Source organism: Lagopus leucura, unplaced genomic scaffold, assembly GCF_019238085.1.
Source record: "Lagopus leucura isolate 7727_CA_CO unplaced genomic scaffold, USGS_WTPT01 Super-Scaffold_100008, whole genome shotgun sequence".
Taxonomy (NCBI): domain Eukaryota; kingdom Metazoa; phylum Chordata; class Aves; order Galliformes; family Phasianidae; genus Lagopus; species Lagopus leucura.
In genome coordinates, this window is record NW_024962265.1 from 27,501,456 (window position 1) to 27,525,341 (window position 23,886).

Here is a 23,886-nt window from a genome sequence, read left to right on the forward strand (position 1 = left end):
AAAAAAAAAAAGCTGGGTTCTTTTATACACGAATGGAGATTAAGAGTTTATTCATTCTTTCTGGAAATTTCACAGATCTAAAAAAAAAAAAATTAAAGGTACAAAACGTAAGAAGAAAATTTGCATACAGAAACATACTAAAATGAAAACAATCTGATCACTTACAGTGACTGCAATTTAAGGACTACATTTTAAAAGGTGCTGAAGATCTGTAACTACTACTGGCACCCACTGGAATGAAATATCAGGTTATGAGCGTCACTGAAAGTTGCAGTCTGGTAGGAATAGTTCAGTCTCTTTTTGGATTGAGCCAACTTCAGGAAAAATCACATTTTATTTGGAATTACAAAGATTCAGGTTGTCTTTATGAGTGAGGAGTGCATGTATTCCCAGAGCTACAGGGAGAAGTTATGACATTTGTAGTCTGTCTCTCATCACTTTAAGCAGTTTATCTTCAGCAAAAAGGAAAAGAGATGTCATATGCAGTCTGTGAAATTTAAGTAATATTCTGTATGTACAGGTTTTATGGCGTACATTTTTTCCCACACTGACCTTTAAGGAAATTTCCATTTTATAATATCTAATTATTGAAATACCTTTCACTAATCTTCTGTCTCATCTCTCTTTAACATTTTCAAGTACTTCTCCACACTAAAAAGAGGTAATTGCCTAACACTTACACTCTGCTGAAATTACTGTTCCCACCACAATTATTTACAAGAATACATGAATATGTTATTGGATGTTGCTGTGCAATTACACTAATACTGAAAATAAAAGTAGGAATGGACTCTATACTTCACTTCTGGAACTGTTCATCCTCCAGCGTAAATGAACAAAACTCTGTTTGGATCAATTTAGCCATGACTCAGTGTCCAAATTCAGTCTAAATGATTATGCATAAAGATCACTGTAAGGTGCCAATTGCATCTAGTTGCACCAGTGATAATAAAATAAAAGTCCAAATGTGAACAGTTCTAAGTAACTGAGGGAAAAAAAACCTGAAGTATGAAAAGATTAGAGATTCTTTTAGTTACCTATTGACATATGTTACTATTTAAAGCAGTTCTGTAGTCTATACCATAGACATGAAAGAGTTCCATCCCAGAAAACACCACTGCAGTTATTTGATGTTGTAGACCACAGTAGCTAGCGCACTTTGTCACTGGTTTCTCCAGATGTTAAGATGAAATTAGGGCAGAATTGCCACTGCTGTCCTCTCTTCTATGTCTGAGCCACTCAGAACCTTGGTTTGTCTCACTGCCTAGCACATTTCATAGGTTTCCTCTTCATACTTACAGTGCCTTTAAATACAGATGATCTCCTTGATAAGGGGGCCTGCAGGTCCACCCAACTGTAGATGCTTGACAGGGGCAGACTTAAGCCATCATCAAACAACTCAACGGAGCAAATTGGATAAGTGTAAACGTTACTGAAATGTCTGATCAACTTGCTCTTAATATCCCACAAAAAAAAAGCAATCACCATATCATGGAGAAGTGGGCTGTAAAGGCATCAGAACTCTGTTCCTCATGGAAATAGCTGGGTTGCACTGCAATAAGTGTAAAAGGCATTTCTTCTCTCACCTTGAATGCCTTGTGCTTTCTTCCTTTAGAAAATGCCCTTTCATGATGAAGTCCTGTGTTGGCTCATGGCTGCTGCGATCGGTTCCTGGCAGAACAGTGAGAACTGGTCCTCTTGAAGTTAAGTATTTAAAGCAGGCGCAGGCCTGTTAGGGCTTGGCAGCTACAATAGGGTACATCTTGTTACTTCATCCTGGAGCTTGTGCTGGTGGTGGGCTAAGGAAATATTTCATCTCTTTTATTACTGGAGACCAGAACAAAACAGACTGTAGAATCTGGCTTCCATCACCAGTGTGTTTTTTGTTTTACTCGTTTTGAGTCTGTTTTGGCATTTGTAATGCTATTGGTGATGCTGAACAGAATTTTAACTTATCCCTGAAAAGTTACAACTTGCATTGTGAGGCATTTTGTGGGTTCAAGTGAATCCTTCAAACTTTCATTGTATTGAAGAAAGATAGATGTGTCCTAAGGCAGTTTATGTTTGGGGAATTACGTGCCTTGTACGCTGCGTGAAATTGGAAGAGTTCTGAATTAATCTCACGATGACACTGTGTTTTAAATTTTAAAGATGAACCTCTTTATCATGCTTTTGCAAAAGAAGCACTTGCTCTTCTGACAGATTTAAAAGAAAGTGTGTGTGGGAGGTCCTTCAATACAGAGTGAGTGTCCAGGGAAAGTTAGAGGTGCAAGAGAGAACTAAATGACCTTCAACCAGCATACAGAAAGAGATTTCTTTTTATTTCTTTGCTACTAAATAAAGATTCTTCCTATTAAAGCAGTTGGCCCAATCTTCATGCTAAACAGGTCTGATATGGTGTCAAATAAGGGTCACAGTGTTGCTGCTGCTGCAAAGAACTGCAAGAAGCAGAAACATGAGTGCTGAACTTGTAGTTTTCCAGACAGGGACTATAGCAGAATTTTTAAAATGACATGACATTTTGAAACAAAACATAGGGAAAAAAAAGTATGAAGATTTTCAGTCAGCCTAGGTCATGCTGAAAATGTTAACTTTAGGAGCAAGGATCATTGAATGAATTGAATCATTTGTTCTTGAGAGAATGTCAATGTGGATGCACGTTTTTCCTTGAGCTAGGTACTACAGATATTTGAAATGCTTTAAAATGCGATGCTTATTAAGAACAAGTGTTGTTTTAATACTTGCAAGTATGGAAAACATAAATAGTTGGAAGGTATCTGAATACTTTCTATCAGTGTCTATAGCATAATGAAATTTGGATACTTGGCAGAAAAAATCATAAAAATAGGGTAGAGTCTTCTCCCTGCCATTGTTTTCTCTTGAGATATTCAGACTTGTAAGAATAGAATAGTTCAGCATGCTCTGTGAGAAAAAACATTATTTATAAGACTTCCATTGTCAAATATAATGATGGAATTTTGCAAGTGAATTGGGAATTAAATAAGCAAAACATATTTTCCAGGGGATGTTTTATTATATATTATGTATATGTTGCAGGCAGTTCAGAGGTATCACAGAATGTCTTACAGATTAGCAGTAGATAACCTTAAGCGATGGATTCAAAATCTACTTTTAAAAATTTTGTGATGAAAGTCTTTTTCACACATTAATAGTTGGTAGGTTAAAATGGGCTTTTAACGATGATCCCAGTGCAGAAAGCTAAGATATAAAGTATGCGTGTCTGCTTTATTTTGCTTTATAATACAGAAACTGGGACAAACAATGTTGGCAGTGAGGCATTTAGAACTGTGCAGTCCCCAGCTGCTTTCATGACACAGGAAGCTTGCCACCAGGTTACAAAAGCAGGGATAATGTCTAAATGATTGTCGTGGAGTTTGCCTTTGGCTTTGCTAATGGAATTTGAAGTTTGGCTGGCAGTGAACAGTAATAAACCTCTTGCTGGACACAGCGCACAGCAAGGTTTTAAACTCTTCATTTCATTTCCTGAAGACATGCACAGAATGGTATCATTCCCTCCATGTGAGAATTAGCCAGTTTTCTTCAAAAAATATCATCCTAAATGTTCTAAACTGTTGGATGCCATTAATTTGGAATGGCTGTGAATTACCTCGTATGGGATGTAAATTATTATGGTCTCCAAAAATTTTCTATTCTGAGTTGCCTTTCCCCCGTGTACAAGCACAGCCTTTTGTCTACCTTTAGAGGGAGACGAAGCAATAGGTCCGGACCTGCAGGAGCAGGCTGCTCTGCCAGGAACCAAGGAGGGGCCATCAAGCATCCTCTCCACCACTGCCCTTTGTGCAGACCACTTCCTTGCATGGACACACACGTGAACTCCTTATCATCCCTTTTTACACACAGACTGTCACAATAGCCCACTCACATTTCATACACTAACACACAAATCCTTTTCTTATCTGCCCATCTATGCTTGTTTGTAGGGACACATGCCTATGTTTTAAGAAGTAAGTCAGTACTGCCTTTAAAATAATGTTTCAATCTTCAGTGCACTTTTTCTGGGATAGAGGATCTCACTGAAAATATAAAATGGCATAAGAAATACTTTGTTTAAGTGATAACTACATTCAGAAGAAATATGCATAGTTTTCTGCTGAGAACCCCAAGAAACGAAAGTTCTACTTCAAACTCTACATGATTAATTTAGACTTGGCTAAAAGTATCTAGTAATGCAAATTAGAGTTTAAATACGTAATTATTATCTCTGTATATATACATTTGTGAGGTAAATTCAAAGCAATTTTTAATATTTTTGGATAAATTTCCTGTAATTTCTTCTGTAGTGAACAGGTATCAACCTAGCATGCAGTTGGGTCCAGTCCAGTAGTGAAACAGTATTTCATTTTCAAACTAATTACCCTATGATATAAAGTGAACAAGTAGTTCTGTGCGATGAAGAGTTTGTGAAATGTGGCTTACTGTATGCTGCCTTGCTACATTACCGGATCTGTGATGAAGTGCCAGTCATAAACAGGCTTTCAAATGGCTGAAACATTCTTGAGTGAGCTCTTGTGAAGGTTCTTTGGTATGCTTGCATGCAATTTCTGCCTTTCCTTTACTGGTAGTACTTACAAGACCCATCGCCTGTGCCTAAGTAGATATTTTCATGACACTTCTAGAAAATTAACTTGCGTACGTCCTGCAGACTTCCACCAAATTTGTTTGAGGTGGGCCAGGAAGATAGAAGTTTTTCAGGAAGAAGAAACTCTTGAATAGACATTGAGCTCACATGAAAGCTGCATGATTTCAAAAACTAATTTTCACAGGCAACTAATCAAAAAGAAAGGCAGTGCTTTTACAAAGATCAATTTTTATCAGATTTTCTAGCCAGAGGCTGGTGTAGCAGGTCAGCATTTGCTGTAGGCTAAGAACAGATGTGAGAACAGGTGGCAGAAAAGGAAAGGAATGTGACAGAGACTCCAAATGTTTGTCTCATAGCCAGGAACTGGAGAGCAGGGCTTAGTGGTAGCATTACCTGGCATGGCAAGCGGTTCAGGAAGTGCTGAGACCTCCTGGAGGGCGAGCGTGAGGGAAACATTTTTGTGGTACCTGGCAAGCAGAAGAACAATCTTGTTCCCTCCATCTCTCACTCTTCCTCTCTTTTTTTTTTTTTTTTTTTGGGGGGGGGGGGGGGGGGGGCTGTTCTTGCTTTCATGGACTGTTTTGATGCAAACTCTTGTTGTTTATCTCTAGTAATTTTCTGCATAAATAGTTCTAGACAGCAGACAGAAACACTCCAAGGATGTTCTGTATCTCATATATTCTATGTTTCTTGTGCTAAAGAGCACTAATGTAACCTCTTCTTTTTACCTGAAATTAAATGGGGGCCTGGGGGGATCTTTCCAAAAGCACTTTGAGACAGGGAGTGTATTGTATTTTATTTCTGTTGGTATATTTTTATAAAAGCCTGTAGAGTTCCACGCAGTACCGAGCAGTATACCAGACATGTAGGGAGCTGTGAACATTTAAAGTTGCTTGAGGATCTGCTTCTGGGCAATATAAACTACTCTCTCCTGATAGAAGGTATTTGTGTTACGAATCCCCAAATCTCCTTTTATTTACCATCATCTGCAGAGGTAGGAAACTCATTGTGATGCAGGATTAAGTATGGGATCCAGAGAAGTCAACCAGTATGTTGTCTATTATCTGCCTCCTGCATATGCTAGCCTCAAGTGGCATCACTCATTCCAGTTCCCAAAGGGCTCAGATTTTATATGCATTGCAAGAAGATAAGTATTTAACTAAAAAGTGGTGATTTTCAGTTATATTTCCTCCCACTACATTGTTACGTATAGATCACTTCAAATCAAGTGTCGTTGCTATAAATTGCAAAACAAATAACACCATATGGACTACTGTGTTTTCTGAGAACTCTGAAGGAAAAAATGGTGGTGTTCCATTAGAACTGCTATTCATACAGTCATTAAGTTTGTTCTAAATGTTATGTTGCACATAGAAGAATTGCATCTGGACATCTTTGTCAGCTGCCTGTCATTGTTCTCCCAGTAGAGGTAGTGAGGGGCAGTTTATGAACAATCTCCAGATTGGGGAATGCCATATGCTGAGGTTCACTTTCAGAACTGTGATATTGCTCTAATGCTGTATCCTTCTACCAAAACCACATTTATGGAACAGCAAGAGTCAACTCTCTCATTTGGCACAAGGCAGTTTGAAAAAAGGCTGGAGAAATCTTAATAGAGAATGAGCTGTATCTAATCCAGTTTGATATGGTAGGCAGCATATTATTGAGCCAAATCCATGTTTATCCCTTTTTTCTTTGCACCCTGCTTCCTGAGACCAGTAGTCTTCCCTCTTGCAGGCAACTGGAGGGATGACTCAGCCTTCCCTTTATCTCCTTTCCTCTTCCACCATTGTTTTCTTCCATGTTCATGCCAATAATTCCAGCTGAATAAGAAGCAGCGTGCCATTAAAACCCAGCTCACTGACGTACTGAATTTGAATAACTTGCCAAGGGCAAACTGTATTTTGTTAAGATACCAGAAAAGACCATGATACCAGAAATGGACCAAATCCACAGAATGTGCTCTTTGCATTTACTTCCATCAAATGCAAAAGAAAAGAAAGGAAGATGCAACAACTATGAGAAGGCTATCCTAGTTTTATTTTGAGGCTTCTCTTATTTTCAACATTGAGTCCATTTTTCCTTTTTGTCCAAATTTGTTAGTTTTCTGTCATCGTTCTGACATTTTCTGTCGTATTTCTTCTGTCTTGTCTTTTCAAGTGTTGCTGTTCAGCTGAAATGGTAATCAGCTCCCTGTTAGGCCAACTCAAGTATTTGCAATTTATTTTTGCCTGCCACCTGTTGAAAAAAGACTGGAAATTCCTTGTCTGACAACAGAAGGATCCATTAGTAACACAGAAGCAGCAGCTGCATCACTACAGGGATGCACAGTAGTTATATACATCTGTTACTCTAATCTACTTTGAGACATTAGGACAGACTGTTCCCTTTAATTCTTTACCTGGGAAAAGAAAAAAAAAAAAAAAAAAAAAAAGCCCAAGTCCATGAAGTGCTTAAAATAAGCTGCTGTCTTCTAACTCATGAAATAGCATTGAAATAGCATTTCCAATCCCACAGAATTCTCTTTAAAATGATTTTAAAAACCAATGTTAAAATTGTACCAGATAGGACATAGTCTTAATTCAGTGCTGCATTGCTTCCACTTCAAAGCTGTATGTCCTTATGCAGAAGGTGTAATAACAGAGAGGTAAATCTGGCAGCTTCTCCAGGCACATTTTTTAAATCCAAGATTTGTTCAGACTGACTTGGCTGAGAATTCTGGTTATGGTCTGAAGACATAACAGTCTTATTTATACGGAAGAAGAAGAAACAGCCAACATTCTGGTCCTTTCTTTTTTTATTCTCTCTTGTTATACTGCCATTAGAAACACTGCAAAAATGAATGATTACATCACCTTTAAATACTAATTTAAAGGAAGTAGAAATAATAAGAGTAAAAGCTGTAAAGTTTTAAGTAGTCTAGAGCCAAGAAATCAGAAGAATGCTGTGGTCATTTTTTAAGCTTTTTTCAGTCCACTCCTTTCGTGCATCACTACGACCTTTGGCAGGGTATTCCCTATTGAGGCTGTTTTCGTGATCTGTTCGCCTTCATTAGTCTTTGCCAAGTGCCGGTAGTGATGGATTTTCAGACACCCCTTCCAGTGATGAAATGTCATATACCCTTTTACTCCTTTCAGAAGAAGTACTTTCTGTCCTGGTTACCTGGTAACATCAGCAGTGCATGCAATGTGGTATGTTGAGCTAATTGCCAATTAAATAATAGGGAAAGCTAAGATCTAACAGAAAATCATTGTGCACAGTTCATTAACTGCATTTCACAGAACCAAATTTATGCCACAGGGTTTTTAAAAACATGTTTAAGGAAATGAATAGTTCCTTCCCTAACATTGAATAGTTACAACAGAATGGAAGGATACTGAAAGTAACAGTTTCTGGGGTTTTCAGTTCATCTCCGTCATAAGGTATGTCTGGTCTGTCTGATAATTTCTGTCTTCGTAACTTATAGTCAGAACTGTTAGCTAATATAACTTGCCCAGTTCTGAGAATCTGGGAGCTCCCCAGCCTTATGTGAACTATCAAAAATGAGTACCTGTTGTTAATGCCAAATGAATTAATTAAGGTCTACTTTATGCCTAATTATCCTGTCAGTTACATGCATAATTTCTTTAGACTGTAGTGGGAGCTGCAAACACATCTGAAAGCAAAATTTCTCCTTTTAACTCTACAATTTTAACTCAGTCTCTTTGGCTGTCTCAAAGGGACTCTACTCAGCTAATGTTTACAAAAAACGTTATATATTCTAATCTACCTACGGGCTACACAGAAATCTCTGTATGAGGTTGATTTTTTTCTTTAAGCTTTCACCACGTTCTCACCGAATTTCACACATTTTGTTACAAAATCAGTATCATTGCCCAGCATGCTGCTAGGACACTAGAATCACAGGGGTTAGAAGGGACCTCAAGAGATGTTCTTGTACAACCTGCTGCTTAAGCACGTTCCGTTCATCAGGTTGCACAGGGAGGCGATCAGATGGGTCTCGAATATCTCCAGAGTGGAAATCTGCACAACATCTCTGGGCAGCCTGTTCCAGTGCTCTGTCACTCTGACAGTAAAAATACCATCTTTTCTCATCAAGTGTTCATTCTGGGAAAAAAAAAAAAAAAAAAAAAAAAAAAGTCAACCCACAACAACAAAATAAATGTGGCAGAGCCGAAACTGAGCTGGATTTCTGCGTAATCAAAGCCTCTGCTGGTTGTGAAGGTTTTTCACTTCTAGGACGAGGCTGTGTGTGTGTGCAAATGTGTGTGCACACAGGGGCAGGTCTACTCAGTTACTTGTCCATCTTATGTATACAAAGCAAAACACATACTAGAGCATAATATTAGAACATGTTTATCATTCTATAATTAAACTCTGGAATTTGGGGATTTGATAATAAATGAATTGGCATCTGTGGGAACAGAGAACTTCTTTATCTGGATGCTTCAATTATTTTTACTACAGAACTATTGGACAATAAGCTGTTTGATGTATGGTCTATTGCATAAACTTAAAATTTACTGTAGGTTATGTTTTATAAGAGAGAAGCAAGCCAATATACCTTGAAATCTGTTTTAATCTTGCTACTGATGGAGTGCTGAATGGCTGCAGGTTATAAAGATCTTTTTCATGTGGTTAGTTTATTACTATGTGAATTGGACTTCTTTTAAGATAGTTCATAAAGAGACTTTTTGTTGCTGGTGCAGTTATATAAAACAGTATTTTTTACAGTCTGTTCTTTTGGTATTGTTTGCAGTTTCCACTGTTGTTTGAAGTTTTCAAACATGAAGCAGGTTGGAGGCTTTTTTGCTTGTTAGGAGCAATCAAAAATGCTGCTTACTAAAAATAATCTCCTTCGAACTTCTCTGGAGCCAAGCAATTTAGTATGTGGCCTAATGGTGAAAGCACTAAAAGGTGCTATAAAATGTAGTAGTAATGGATCTCAAAATGTGACTTTTATACACTAAAGAGACAAGTGCCTGAGTCATTGAACCTTTTGAAAAAGATGAGATTCTGACTTCTGGAATGAAAAACAAGGCCTGCCGGTCTGAAAACATAGGATCCCCTCTAGGGAAGCACTGTGCCAGCACATCATCATCTGGTTTCTTATTGTAGCTTCAGTTCCTGGAAGATTGTGAGAACTCAGAGATACATCAGTGAATACCAGCTGCCTCAGCACTTAGTCCAGTATTTTATGCTGTGCTGGAATGTGCTTTGCAAGAGAGAATTTAGCGTCTATTTGAAGACCTCGAGAACTGGGAATGTCACAGTACTCTTTGTTAAAATTTCACCACACGTCCAGTCCCTCAATTTCCAGCTTTTTTTTTTTTTTTTCTTTTTTACTGTGCCTTTCTCTGATAGATTGATGGACTGGTTTGTATCAAGTATTTTCAGTCCAAGTTTATGTTATGTAATCAGGATATTCTCAGTTACCAGTTTGGTATGCCAGACAGACCGAACAAGAAAAGGGTTTGAAAATGCCATAAGGCATTTTCTCCTTTTCTTTTATATATGTATGTATATTTTACACTTCTCCACTTTAATTTTAATTAAAAGAGACTAAAAAAAATCAAGTGTTATGATTATTTACAATGTTCAATATGAGTTATGCCAGCTCCATCTAAGGACCATGATAGTTCCCATGATAACTGCATTTCTTAGTTTTTTGATACCTGCAGTGCACACTATTCCTTTAGCCACAGCATTGTCCTGGAAACCCAAGGTAAATTGCTTGTCCACTGTATCCCCTTTTGCTTTTCAGATGCTTGCTTTTCAGAGTTGCTGTTGTCCACAGTGTGCCTGGTCTGTTCTATGACCTCAATAATTTATTCCTTACTGCACTGAATGCTGTGTTTTTCTAAGCCGTGTTGGAGACCGTGAGCAATTTTTCCTTACTGTTATATTTTTTTAACTCATGGTTTTTCATCTGCAAATGTAACAGGAGTGATTTTGCATTTAGTTCCAAATAACATGTATTATCAAGCTGAACATGTCAAAAACATCCCATGAAACGTAATTTGTATTTTCTTCCATTAGTTTTACTAGGTGGGAAATGCTCAACATTTCTAATCTTTAATTCAAGAGTACAGACATGTGTCTGCCTGTTGGAATGGATGTCAGTAAAGTTCTGAAAGGAAGGACATCAGAAAAGAATTTTCCTATGTTAAAGTGACCCTAAAATATGATCTCACAAAGATAACTCTTTGATGTGTCTTCTTGAATTGAAGGAAACTTCTGCAGTGCCTGCTGTAAGATGCTAACAAGAGCTGTCAGACTTCCTTTACCTGTGCCTTCTTTTAAGGTCTGTCATATGTCTGTTGGGATTTAGGAAGAGAAAAGGGTTATATACCACACAAAAAATGAAAAATAAATTGAAATCTACAAAATCAGTAGAAAGTTTGTGATTTAAGCAGTAAATAACCCTATAGAGCCATCTTCCGGATAAAGAGTCAGTTATTTTGAGTCAGATTCATTGAATTGTTTCATTACAGCAGAAAATCACTTCCAGATAATCCCTCTGAGAATTTGGAAGAATTGGTTACTTGAAAATGTGATGGCAAGGTGAAGACTTATCTAATTCAATACATCCAGCCTAATGATGATACTAGCTTGTGTATGTAGCTTTGATTTGCAAATATATTGCCTTGCTCTTAGTTAATTTAGTAGATTGTTTTGTTTTTACATTTTAGTTGTGTTAGGTAATTTACATGAAATTTATGAGACGTAAGATGAGTCACATTTATTTCAGAACATAATAGAGACCCAGAACTGTTGATATTGGTCACCGACACTATCATCTGACAATTTATCTCTCTATTTAATTTGAATTCATTTGGTTTTCATTGTAGACACATGGTTCTTTTGGATAAATACAAATCACTAAGTGCAACCATTTTTAATAAAAATACTAATGATATTCTGGAAGAAATAATGTTTATAAGCGCCGTGAAGAATAAAGTAATGGTGGTGGAAAATGCAAACACTTAATGAAAACATCTGACTCACTGTATGTTATAGAAAGAGCACTATGTTCTTTTGTCAGTAGTAATCTTGTACTTTCATAACTGGTTTCTTCAAGCTGTATACCACAAAACACTCATCAAGACAGAGGAAGATCAGTGATAAAGGAAAGAAAATCTGCTTACTTTGATTTTTCTCTTCAGTCTGATTGCTTTCCTTTTTGTAAGACATGTAGGCAAGTATGAAGTACATTCTTCATATAATTTACTAGAAGCAGTGTTGCCTTATATAATCTTTTTGTCTGCAATCTCAAGTGACAAATATAGCAGAGACAAATACAGGTAGCAGAGATGTTTTCTTTCACTGTACCAATAAATCCACTCTTGGCCATGCTACAGTAGTTTCACACAGAGTGGATTTTACCCATGTTAAATGGGAGAAATTCAGTTTATTCAATTCTCATGTACAACAAAGAGGGAAATTCAGGTACGTAATATTTCAGTACATTGCTCATGCTTGGCTTGTTATCTATTCTTTTCCATCCATAAAAAATGTCCGTAGACTTCAGGTTACAAACTATTGAGTGCTCTGCTCAAGAAGAGTACTGCAAGCTGCTACAGCTAGCAAATATTCACTTCAGTGCTGTAGTATAGGTGGAAAAAAAAGGAAGCTTGGTTATCAAGGTAGACCTTAAAGCTGTCTGTGGTGTGTGCTCTGCTGTGAGGAGTTCTGCTGGTTTCTGAAATGGTTGCTGCCTGTCTTCTGAACTTCATCATTCCATGAAAATCACCTAAGATTTATTCCCACTAAATACCTAACACAAGTTCTTTCTCAGTCATTTAGCTTTCAACGTTTTTCATGTCATTGAATCCAATCAAGGAAGTGTAAAGCTGGAGTTAGTTTTGGAAAGGAATAACTTTGAGAGATAGAGTGATCACTCAAAAATTCTTCCTGATATCATAGTCCTTAAGTTTTGCTTTGTACCAACATGCCTAATTTCTTCATTCCCCACGTGCCTTACTAACTGACAGGGGACTGCCTGCTCCTGTCGCTCCTCGATGTCTTGCTTCTGTTTCAGAATCCAGAGAATGATCTGCAAATGTTTAAGCATTAGATCCTGTGGCAGCTCACAACTTTTAGCTCTTTAAAATTGCCAGCGCCGTTTCTGTGATTGCTATAAAAGAAAAGCCAGATTGCAGCATTAAAATAAACCGCTGAATCTGAAACAGTAATGTACAATGCCATCTCTTGATTAAGATAGCAAGCCATACTGACTTATCATCAAATTTTAATATCTTAGAGAAGGAATGTTCAGTTCCTTTTCTTAGGGACAACCAACACAGAAGCTATCAAAAATTGCTTGTGTTAAAGAGAAGAAAAAATGCGATATTTAAAAATGTACTGCAAAATTCTCAGTGAATTTGAATATAAAATATTTTGCAGGCGAAGAGCTAAATGTATTTCCCATTTTAGAAGATTTTTTTTCATGTTTTTGGTACTCTAATAAGAATTAGAAAATTTTCTCATCAAAAAAATGTGTTTCCTGGGTTCTCAGAACATTTTAGAACATAAGGCAAATTATAATGCCAGTTCTGTACATTATAAAAAAAAAAGATTCATTGTAATATTTTTAGAAGTAGACCAAATGACCATGTATGTGTTGCCATAATGATTCATTTGACAGATGCATTAACAGACCACAGAATGTGATGCACAGCAGTTTTTGGTAGTTATAAATAGTAGCATCCTTCATATTGCCTTATAAAATGATTAATAAGGCATGCTGGACTATGTTATCATTGTATCTCCATCAGTATGAAAGCACAGAGATGCCCATGGAGGTAATATTATTTCGATTTCTGATATTGGTTATTCTATATATTATATTGTCCTCCTAATTTAAGTTGTACATCTTTGTCTTTACAGATAAATTTAAAATGAAAAGTACCTCACCAGTTGAAATAGTTCAACTGAACCTTTGGGGCATTTAAGAAAACTTGAAAACACTGGGGAGGAGGCCAGGGTGAAAGGTTAAAGGGAAGTACAGAAGAATATGTGTAAAAGTTAATAAATTAAAACACTTACAATGATTTATTTTTTTAAGTGTGTGGATATTCTCATTTTTCAGATGTACGAACGTATCACCTAAGGTACCAGAATCTGTAATAGTGACCTGGCTTTTGGTGATTAGAACAGTAGGCGTGCAGGAACTGCAGGGGTGGTTGTTTAGTGGAGACCTGTGATTATTCTATTTTGTTGCTTGGAACAAAGTGGAGTTGCTGCAAAATGTTTTGTCTCCTTTGCAGTCAGCTCCTTTTAAATGAGAAGGTTATTTTGATTTCTTGGCATATTGCCATTCTAGAATTTCATCTATGAAAGAATACACTCGTATGTTACATTCAACAGAATAATTATCATCTAAAGTATATGTAATTATTTGAAATTAGTCCATTGGAATCAGAATTACTTATTAATGTGACTTTGATAACCAAAAAGAAATGTCTTTCTTGTGGCTGACTTGCTTAATCTATATTTATCTACATATCAAAGTGCAGTTTTTGTCACAACATTATGAAACTTGGGAGAAGATCTTTGAAATGCAGATTTCTAGGCTTTCAGTCTTGCAAACGTAGGAATGCCCATGGTGATTTTGCTATACGTGTTCATCTGACACTTAAATATTTATAGATACTTCAGTAGGTCAGGCGTTAAGCAGTGCTCTGGACTTGACGGTCTGTTGGTGATTACTCTGTGACGTCTGCACTCACACCGTATTTATGTGCTCCAGGTTCTGCAGAGTCCCATGGCCCCTTCTTCAGTGGCCACCGCTTGGGCCCCTCTCACACACAAGTCTCTCCATGTGCTCTCCCCATGGACACCTGGCCCTTTGGGCTCACAGTCCTACTCCACTTTCACTCCATACATACATGCACACACAACAGAGAGCTCTCGCTAGGAAAACAGATAGAGGTGGAGTTTAATAAGAAGACAGGGCACACACTGCTGATCAGGGCAGAGCATAGCCAGACAAGCCTACTCACCAGCCCACTGTTTACACATAGCCAGACCAATTTATACCGTTATGCCTTTATTTTCCTGCACCAGTTTCTTGCCTTGGTCTCTCACTGAGATCTGTGAGGTCTTCTGGAGAGCCTCTGCTGTAATCCTTGTTGAGTTTCAGGCTAGTGCATGGCTACTGTAGTTCTGGAAAGAGCTGGGCAGCTGATGGGATCACTGGGTTTCCATGCCTTGCTTTGGTTCTTTTTGTTTCTGCATTTGTGGTGATGAGCCTTTAAAACTGTAGCTTTATGGCTCAAGGTTTGATGTTTCTTTTGAGCAAGATTTCAAGTTTTCAGTGAGCTTAGAAAAAGGTTTTATCCATCATGACATCATGACATCAGTGTTCTGCCTTATTAACACGGGAATATCTCATTTCTGGTGTTTCTTTGATATTGTGGTTTTGACTCTAGAATTCATCCAAAGGCCATTCAATGGTATGTGTCAGTGCATTTCTCCAGCTGTCAAAGAATTAAGAGAGATTTCTGTCTATTCTGTGTGCCTCTGAGAGTGTGTTACCATTGATGGCGAATATATGTATGAAAAGTATCAACTGATCAGCAGAGGATGAACTAAGCTTTCTCAAAAACCACGATCATCTGGGGATTGTGGAAACAATGCTTTTATTGCTGATAATTATACATATGCTAAAAGTAATTTATCTTCTGAAATGTTTGGGATACAATAAAGTCTACCTCATAAATAAGAATTTGTAAAATACAGTCTTTAAAACATAGAAGGTCTTTGAAATGGTATATGGCAGTTGTGTAAAAAATGACCATGGACCTCACCATAGCTGCTATGAAATGTGCAGTCTTAAACCACTAGGCATAAATGATGTGGTATTCCAAAATGTACTAGCAAATTCTAGTAAACATGGAATTGACTTTCCTTTTTTCTACTGTTTGCAGCTGCTGGTCTGATTCAAATTGTTTATTCACAAGATGAAAGAGACGTTTTAAGCATTTTCAACAGTTGCAAGTGATTGATGTATATTTTAAAAAAAAGCTACTCCAATTTAAAGAGAGTTGCTAGGAAACATGTAGCTTGAAGATGAAATCTCCCACAGAGCTTGTCTTTGGCTATGCTATAAGAAGTACATCATACAGTGTCTGAAGTTACAGATTCCATGAAGAAAACTGTTAAATTTTTATAAATATAAATACATCTGCTATGGACCTGTTGAATACACGTGATTAATTCCCATATCTTCATTTAGCAATGGAATACAAAGTATTACTAAGTTCAGAAAAATATGAAAATCAGATGGAAAAGTGCTATAAAGATTTTCATAATTTCATTAAATTTTTTGAAACATCAAATGTTTTTTTCTTAGAAATTGATCTAATATACCTGAGATTTAATTTCAAGATGATATTCTGAGGTTTCAAAGCAATTGGTGTTTAGGCCAGCCTGGCCTTAAACACCTCCGGGATGGGGGCCTTCAGAATCTGGTCTGGTGGGAAGTGTCCTTGACCATGGCATGGGGATTGGAACAAAATGATCTCCAAGGTTGCTTCCATCCCAGACCATTCTATGATAGAAACAGAGCAGTGTGCTTTGCATGATGCTCTGTGTTTTGCTGGAGTTTGTTCATTGATTTTGGTTTGCTGACGTTCTCTACCTGGCAGTCTTCAAGCAGGATCCCTTTCAGAAAAGTGTGAGTGATTCCTGTGAATTATAGCAGCAGTAAATGATCTTTTTCTTATTTATTACTTTAGAAGAAAGAATAGCCAGTTGCTGATAGAGCAAAACATGTGAATAGAGGCTTGGAGGACTGGCTGCCAAGCCCTTTGCTACTGACATGATGATTAAGGAGTGTTTGAGTACCTGTGAGCAGTACTACGTTATCTGAAGATATTTCAAAGCAAAACCTTTCCACAGCTCAACAGCTTGAGAAAGGTAACTCTGCACTAACTGACCCTTCATACTGCAGTCATTGGTTGACTGCAAGATGAGATAGGCGTGTGGCCACTGTAAAACCCTTGCAGGGAGAAGAATCTTGATTTATAAAGAATCTGTGAATGCAAATAAGAAAAATAGTGAATCTCATTAGTGGTGTGAGCTGTCTGAGAGGACAAAATAACAGAAAGCCAAAACAAACTGTGGGAAAAAAAAAAAAAAAGAAAAAAAAAAAAAGAAAAAAAGAAAAGAAAATGATGCAGTAGTCAAGCAAAGAAAAATTCCATAGGGCTCCTTAATTGCTTAACCAAAAAACAAAGTTTTTTGTTTTTAGTTGTTTGCTACTGAGCAACTGACTGAAGAAGTCACTGAGTCTTGAAATCTGGAACCTTAGATGTGCAAATATAAAAGAAGCAGGAGGGTGACATTCACAGTGTGATTAACTACCAGCATGTTCTTCTACTTGTGAAAAAAAAAAAATGCATTAGAAAATTGCAATGTAAAACAGACTCTTGTAACAAGAAAGTTGGTGTTCAGGTCTGTAGTACCTTTTATATTTCATAGCAATATTCTGAATGTAGTACTAATAACACATTTTTGTTTCTTCTTAGGCATTATGTGTTCTTGCATTGTGGAATAGGTGCTATGACTTTCAAGTGCAATGGCTCAAAACATGTCTAAAGAAGGAATTTATTATCTTCTTTGTGCCAAAGAAAGATTGGTCTAGAAATGTACAAAAAGAGCAACTGTGTTGTCAATTGTGAACCAGAATGTTTGCTCTTTTAAGCCTAAGGTTTAAGAGTTTCAGTCAAAAGGAAGGCTATAAGTATTTGTGGAAGAACTGAACTATTTAGTTATTTATATAGCACCTGTAAACAATAGAAAATGAATTGGGAGTGGGTGCTGTTAGACTGCTCTTTGCTCCAGCTGAGTGGGCGCTTGTTATGTTATTTCATATTGTGCTTGAAAGTGTACGTTCTGTTCAAGAACATCTTATTTATGGGCCATCACATTGATGAGCTTCTTTGCTGGCTTTCATTCATGTGATATGAAAAAAATTGCTATACTCTTTAAAAAAGAGTAGCATAGAAAGTATTGGGAGCATCACTGTTGATGGCTGACTGTTTGGGCCAGTGGTCACTACTGCGGGGAGCAGGATGCGTTTTGAAAGGCAGAAATTTGAACTTGCATTTCCACTTGGACAGATATGGCAAGAAAAGAACATAATTATAGAAATCAAACCTGATCAGAAGAAAATGAATGTTTATATACAAGCCTTTGTAAAAAATTCCTTGTAAAAGGAATTAAAGCCACTCTGATTTTTCAGACAGCCAGCTATCACTGAAAATCCTCTGTAGACTTAGCAGTGCTGTATGAGTGGGGCTGACTTGAAAGTTTACTTAACAGTGATCCCAGAGCACTGTAGTGAGATTAATTTGTGTGGCGGGAAGATATTTGCCTTGCCTGCTAATAGACAACAATAGTAAACACTGGTGGCTAACATATTGTTTTCAGAATTAAAGGTTGGGGTTGGGGATGACAGGCTTTTGAAAAAGATGTCATGTGCTTTCTTATGTCACCGTCTTAAAGAAAATTCAAAAAACAGATTGATCACAAAATTAAATTGCAAGGATTAAAATAGTAGAAGATGTAGTCTACCTTGATTTCAGCAAGGCATTTGATGCTGTCCCCCACGACATCCTTATAACAAAGCTGAGGAAGTGTGGGATAGATGAGTGGACAGTGAGGTGGGTTGAGAACTGGCTGACTGGCAGAGCACAGAGGGTCGTTGTTGGTGGTGCAGAGTCCGGTTGGAGGCCTGTAAGCAGCGGTGTTCCTCAGGGGTCTGTGCTGGGTCTGGTCTTGTTTAACATCTTCATCAATGACCTTGATGAGGGGATAATGGCCACCCTCAGCAAGTTTGCTGATGATACGAAGTTGGGAGGATTGGCTGACACGCCTGAAGGCTGTGCTGCCATTCAGCAAGACCTGGACAGGCTGGAGAGCTGGGCAGAAAAAAACCGGATACTGAGCAAGTATTAAGACTTATGATGATTTAGTCTTTGTAGAAAAAAAAAAAAAATGCAACCTATTCTAAGAAAATCAACATAACAAGCAGTTAGATGCTTACTAAAATCACTAAAAAAGCCTGAAATAAAAACAAATAGAAAATACTGATTAGGTTGAAGTATTGTGTCGCTTCTAAAAAGCTTTGATTATAACTTTCCACTATGTTAATTTACTAGAGAATTATTGCAATTATATATATTCATGTTTTGAAAAAGGGTGGAGAACCAGAGATTTCCTCTAGATTATTGTATCTATTTATAGTCTAATCTGGATAGAATCTCTACCAATTCTAAAACTTGAATGTGTATAATTATAATAATACAGCAGGAAATGAGGACTGCAACAAGAGTCTTGATTTACCTCTTGTAGCTAAGTGTACCAATCCAGAACTCCTAAGCACATTTGTGTGGCCCCTCTCCATCAGTTCTGTACTTGGAATTTCTAAAAGGGAGCCTTGAACAGAGGCTGGGAGCTGCTGTGGCAATCGTGCTGCTCCCATGCTGAAGGCTTCATGAAGGGGAGATCCCATTATGGTAAAAGTTGAGCTTTACTGATGTGCACAACTTGTCTATCCTTCTTCTTCCACTTTCTTCATCCTTATAGTTATTTTTCTGATTCTCTGTTGTTTGTTTGTTTTCCCAGCTCCTCTGTTTTTACTGTGTGCTAGTCTAGTTTGATAAATCACAGATAAACTTCCCCATCTGTTTCAATTCAGTTCCTTCAGTCCTTTGGTCTCTTGCTGTGGATAGTGCAGACTTACCCTCATCTATATTCAACTACCTACACCTCTGTCCCTTTTCCTTTCTTTCCTTATTTCTGACTGTCCCTTTGGGGAAGTTTGTTGCTCCCATTGTCCCGTGCTTCACATATAGATCTTACCAATTTCCCTCCCCTCTCTAATGCTGAGTTGTCTTTCTTTGCTTCCTCTTCAGTCCTTATGCATCCACACTGTTGCTCTGATTTCCACTGCAGACTTTTTTTCCTTTTGTATGTCCCACCATTTATTTCACAGAATCACAGAATCGTAGGGGTTGGAAGGGACCTCCAGAGATCATCGAGTCCAACCCCCCTGCCAAAGCAGGTTCCCTACAGCAGGTCGCACAGGTAGGCATCCAGGCAGGTCTTGAACATCTCCAGAGAAGGAGACTCCACCACCTCCCTGGGCAGCCTGTTCCAGTGCTCCGTCACCTCACTGTAAAGAAGTTCTTGCGCATGTTTGTGCAGAACTTCCTATGCTGCAGTTTCCAGCCGTTTCCCCTTGTCCTGTCTCCACTCACCACTGAAAACAGCCTGGCCTCGCCATGCAATTTATTGATACTGCTTTAGATCGTATAATCTTTATTTAACTGACTTGTTTACCTACTCTTTTCCCTTCACTTTTGTGTCTAGGTTATGAGTTCATCTACAGGTTCACATTAAATAGAGAAGTGTTGTAAACCTGGTGATTTCATAGCTGTGAAGCAAGTGTCTTTTGTTTCTTAATGAAGTCAAAAGGTATTCAGTGAAGATCTAAAGAAAGCCACAGAGAATATGGAAGAAAATTTAGACATTTTCCTGAAGGGATTTCTGAGAGATTAAGGAATCTTTGTATCTGGTAGCGTAGAGTGGCAGCTCTTTCCTTTTGTCTTGAGAGAGCACCCTGATCATAATGAAGCAATCTGAGACACTGAAAAGCTTCCAAAGCAGTTCTGGGAGGTCCCCGTGCTCAAAATTGAACACATTTTCTATTAAGCAGCCAGTGTCCCAGGTTTTTCCCACAGTCTCTGGCAGGACTGCACTCCAGACAGATCACCAGAAGATTTGTTGAATCTAGAAAGGCAAAGACCTGTAGTTGTGTTTTGGGAAACAAAACAGTCAAAAGGGATTCAAATGTGCTAATAAGCATTATATAGTAATTCAATTGGGTGCAGTTGCAGCTAAGTGCTTTCTCATTGCAAAGCAGCATGAGGGCTGCTTCGAAAGTAGTGCCTCCTATTTTATGGTGCTGGCCCATTACAACAAAGGTGGATGTTGATGTGGCAGTAGATGTTGAGCCTTCCCAATGATATCGTGTCTCATTTTGTTGCCACACACCAGCTGGCAGCAGAGGGGCAGTCTGACAAAATGGTGCCTGAGATGGAAGTGTGGATGAAGCAAAGGTGCATCACTGAGTTCCTCCATGTAGAAAAAATTGCACCCATTGCCATTCATTGTTGTTTGCTGAATGTTTATGGAGACCAAGCAGTGGATGTGAGCGCAGTGGGGCAGTAGGTGTTGCATGTCTGCAGTGACAGCAGTGACAGTGGGTCACCTTCACTGGTGCAGACTTTTACGAGTGGAGCATGCAGGTTCTTGTTTGTTGCTGGTGGAAATGTACACTAATTGGTGGTGACTGTACCGGAGAATAGCATTTTGTAGCTGAGAATTGATGCTCTTTGTACCTGTTGTAGTTCCCATGGAAATAAAATAGGGGGCATTACTTTTGGAGCGACTCGAGCATTTTTAAAGTGTGTTCTTCATTTGCTGAAATTGTGATGCTTTGTTGTTAGGAAAGAAGAAAAGGACAATACACTGTGCAGATGAAAAGGCATAGATCCCAACGTGTGATCATTCTGTTTTTTACAGGGAGCAAAGTGAGTTGTACTAATGATCGTTCTTTTGTTAGGGAATTATTTTTAACAAGGCGACAATATCCTTCTCTCTCTGCGAGGAAAAAAAGGATGAGAGCTGTAAAGTTAAAAAGACAGAGGATGACACTGCATGAGCATTGCAGCCCACGGAGCTGCCCCCGGTGGGAGAGCTGCTGCCTCCAATATGCCCGGACTCACACTCAGTCGGCTGGGCGGTGCCATCACTTACAGTCACGCTGCTTCAAACGTGCAGAAGATAACCCCCGTGCTGTCTCATCTAATAGCAGGCACTGCTGCCCGAATTCACCAGAGCCATGTGGAGCAGCCTCACTTCTTGTCTGCAAGCTGAGATAAATCAGGAGAGATGTGCTGCATAGACAGAACCCACTCAGCTGAAATAAGTGCGAGCAAGGAAAGGATTTTAATCCTGGCAGGGAGGATATTTCTGTATCTGAATAAAATGAGGTATTTATAGCATTTACTGACACGATTTTTATTTACTGTAATTTGAACCAGTGTTCAAATTACATTTTCCAAGCCAACAGGAAGAAATTTTCAGAGTGCTGAAGAACAAAGTAATATTCCAGAAAGAACCCGAATTCTGCAAAAGAGAGGGGGGAGGGATCTGCTGTTTGCAGTGTCTGCAATGTCAGAGAGAGAGCAAACATTTGCTCTTAACAGTTTCATCTATCGATGCATTCGAACACAGTTATTATGACCCTGAGTTACTGTGTAATTATTATTGTTCCCAACAGAGTTACTGTTTCATTGCTGCTTAATTATGTGCGTTATTTCAGAATGACTGTGCAATTTAATTCCTGTCTTTGAAATAAATGTTGCAGGAGTGGCAGTGTCATACCAAAAGAAGCTTGATAGTCAGGATCTGAATACTGGACAAGTGTACAAAATCATCTGTTGATGTAACCTACCTCTGTCTTTTTGAGGCATTGCAGAGACACAGCAGACCATAGCTCCACCATTTAAAGCAGCTGGCTGAGATGGCAGTGAATATCCTTTAGCTGCCAGAGCAAACTCCAGTGCTGAAATCTAAGAAATTTCAGAGCTAAGAGAAGCAGGAGAGTAACACTGTTAAATTATGACACTTGGATTCAGCTACAGGATGCATTTGTATTTGTTGTCAAATTAAGAGCCCTTTTCAAGGGAATGTTTCCAAATCAATCCCAGTTCTTGGGAACCCTGTTCATGTCTTTTGAGTGTTGCATGAAAAGAATGTTCAGCAAACAAGATTTTCAGGATCACAGCAACTGGTACAGTTTTGAGCTGGTTGGTTGATAAAGATTTAGGAAAAAGCCTGAAGCTTCCATAATTTCTGACTCAGAAAGATTATCTTTTTGTATTTCCTGCTATTTTCCTACACTGTGAGCTTAATAAAACATCCTATGTTACTCTCTTTAGGAAGGGCTCTCCCAACCTTTTGAGGCATGTTTGAGTAAATGCCTTTTTGGCATTATTTGAAACTCTGTATGCATGAGTGGTTTGGCAAGAAAAATGGAAACTAACTTTGCTCAGAGAGCTTCTAGTGATTACTGATGAAAATGAGTAAAGGAGGCAACAGCTATTAGCTAACAGCCAGCACACTCAGAGTGCAGAGCAAAAGTTGATGCTGTGGGCCCACTGATTGATCGCACATGTTTTGAAAGTCTTAGTTCAAATATGCTCTTTATTGGTGCTGTGGATGGGATACACATTAGCAGCTGGAGCACACTAGATACAGTCCTTTCTTGCATATTTTTACTAAGTTTGAACAGAAATGTGAATGTAGGTGCACTCTAGAAGAGGCAGCTGAGATTGCTGTCACTGACCTGACTGCATCTCTGGCTGCCAGAGAAAAATCTGGGAGTCACAAGGTAGAGTTAGGGAGGAGAAATGGGCAGCCCTGGATGATAGTAAAACAGGAGCCCCAAGGGTTTTGGAGGTTTTTCAAGGCAAGGGACAAGTGAAAAGCCCTGCTAGTTGAAATGTATTCTTGGTTGCCTCAGGAAGAGACACAAGACAAGGAACTGAGGCAGGCATATCGAGCAGCAGCTCAGAAACTTACTAGTAATCACAGCACAATTTATCCCAAGCATTCCTACAGATTTAGGTATGTTAGTACTTGTGATTTGACATTGAAAACTGCCAGTTTTCTGGTGTTTAAGGAGGGAAACTGAGCAGTTTTCAAACAAGATCTAAAGTAATGTTGTGGGAAAAAAAGACCAGTACAGTAAAAACTTTGACCTGGGAAGATGGAGAGTCTAGATGAAAGGCAAAAGCTGTGGTCAGTCATTGATACCTGTTATGGAACTCTGGGAAACAGAAGCATCAAAACTGCATCCCGCTGGAAGTGAAAAGGCCTTTTGAACATGCACATCTCCTAGGATGCATATTCCTGAAGGGTATTTAAGCACCTATGAGCAAATTTGTGTAATGAAAATAGTAACAGAATTTATGAACTGCATAGAGCAGATAAGATCACCACATGCCCAAGATAGAGTAATATTCTGTTAGCAATGGAAACAGTGCTTTGTGTGAAGGTCATAGCTTAACCAGTGCTACAGTAGAGCCAATCAAGAGGAGACAGAAAGAGGTATGAACAAGATATGATGCATATAAAAGCTGTTTTTATGAAAGCGTGGCAAGAAACCCATTAAAGAGGACAGGAAA

General features: G+C 38.3%; 1 protein-coding gene across 1 annotated transcript in view; it reads left to right on the top strand.

Annotated features, from left to right (window-relative positions):
• The window catches only part of CNTN1 (contactin 1), a 164,038-nt gene that overhangs the window by 53,474 nt on the left and 86,678 nt on the right, over positions 1-23,886 (top strand). The window lies entirely within an intron of this gene.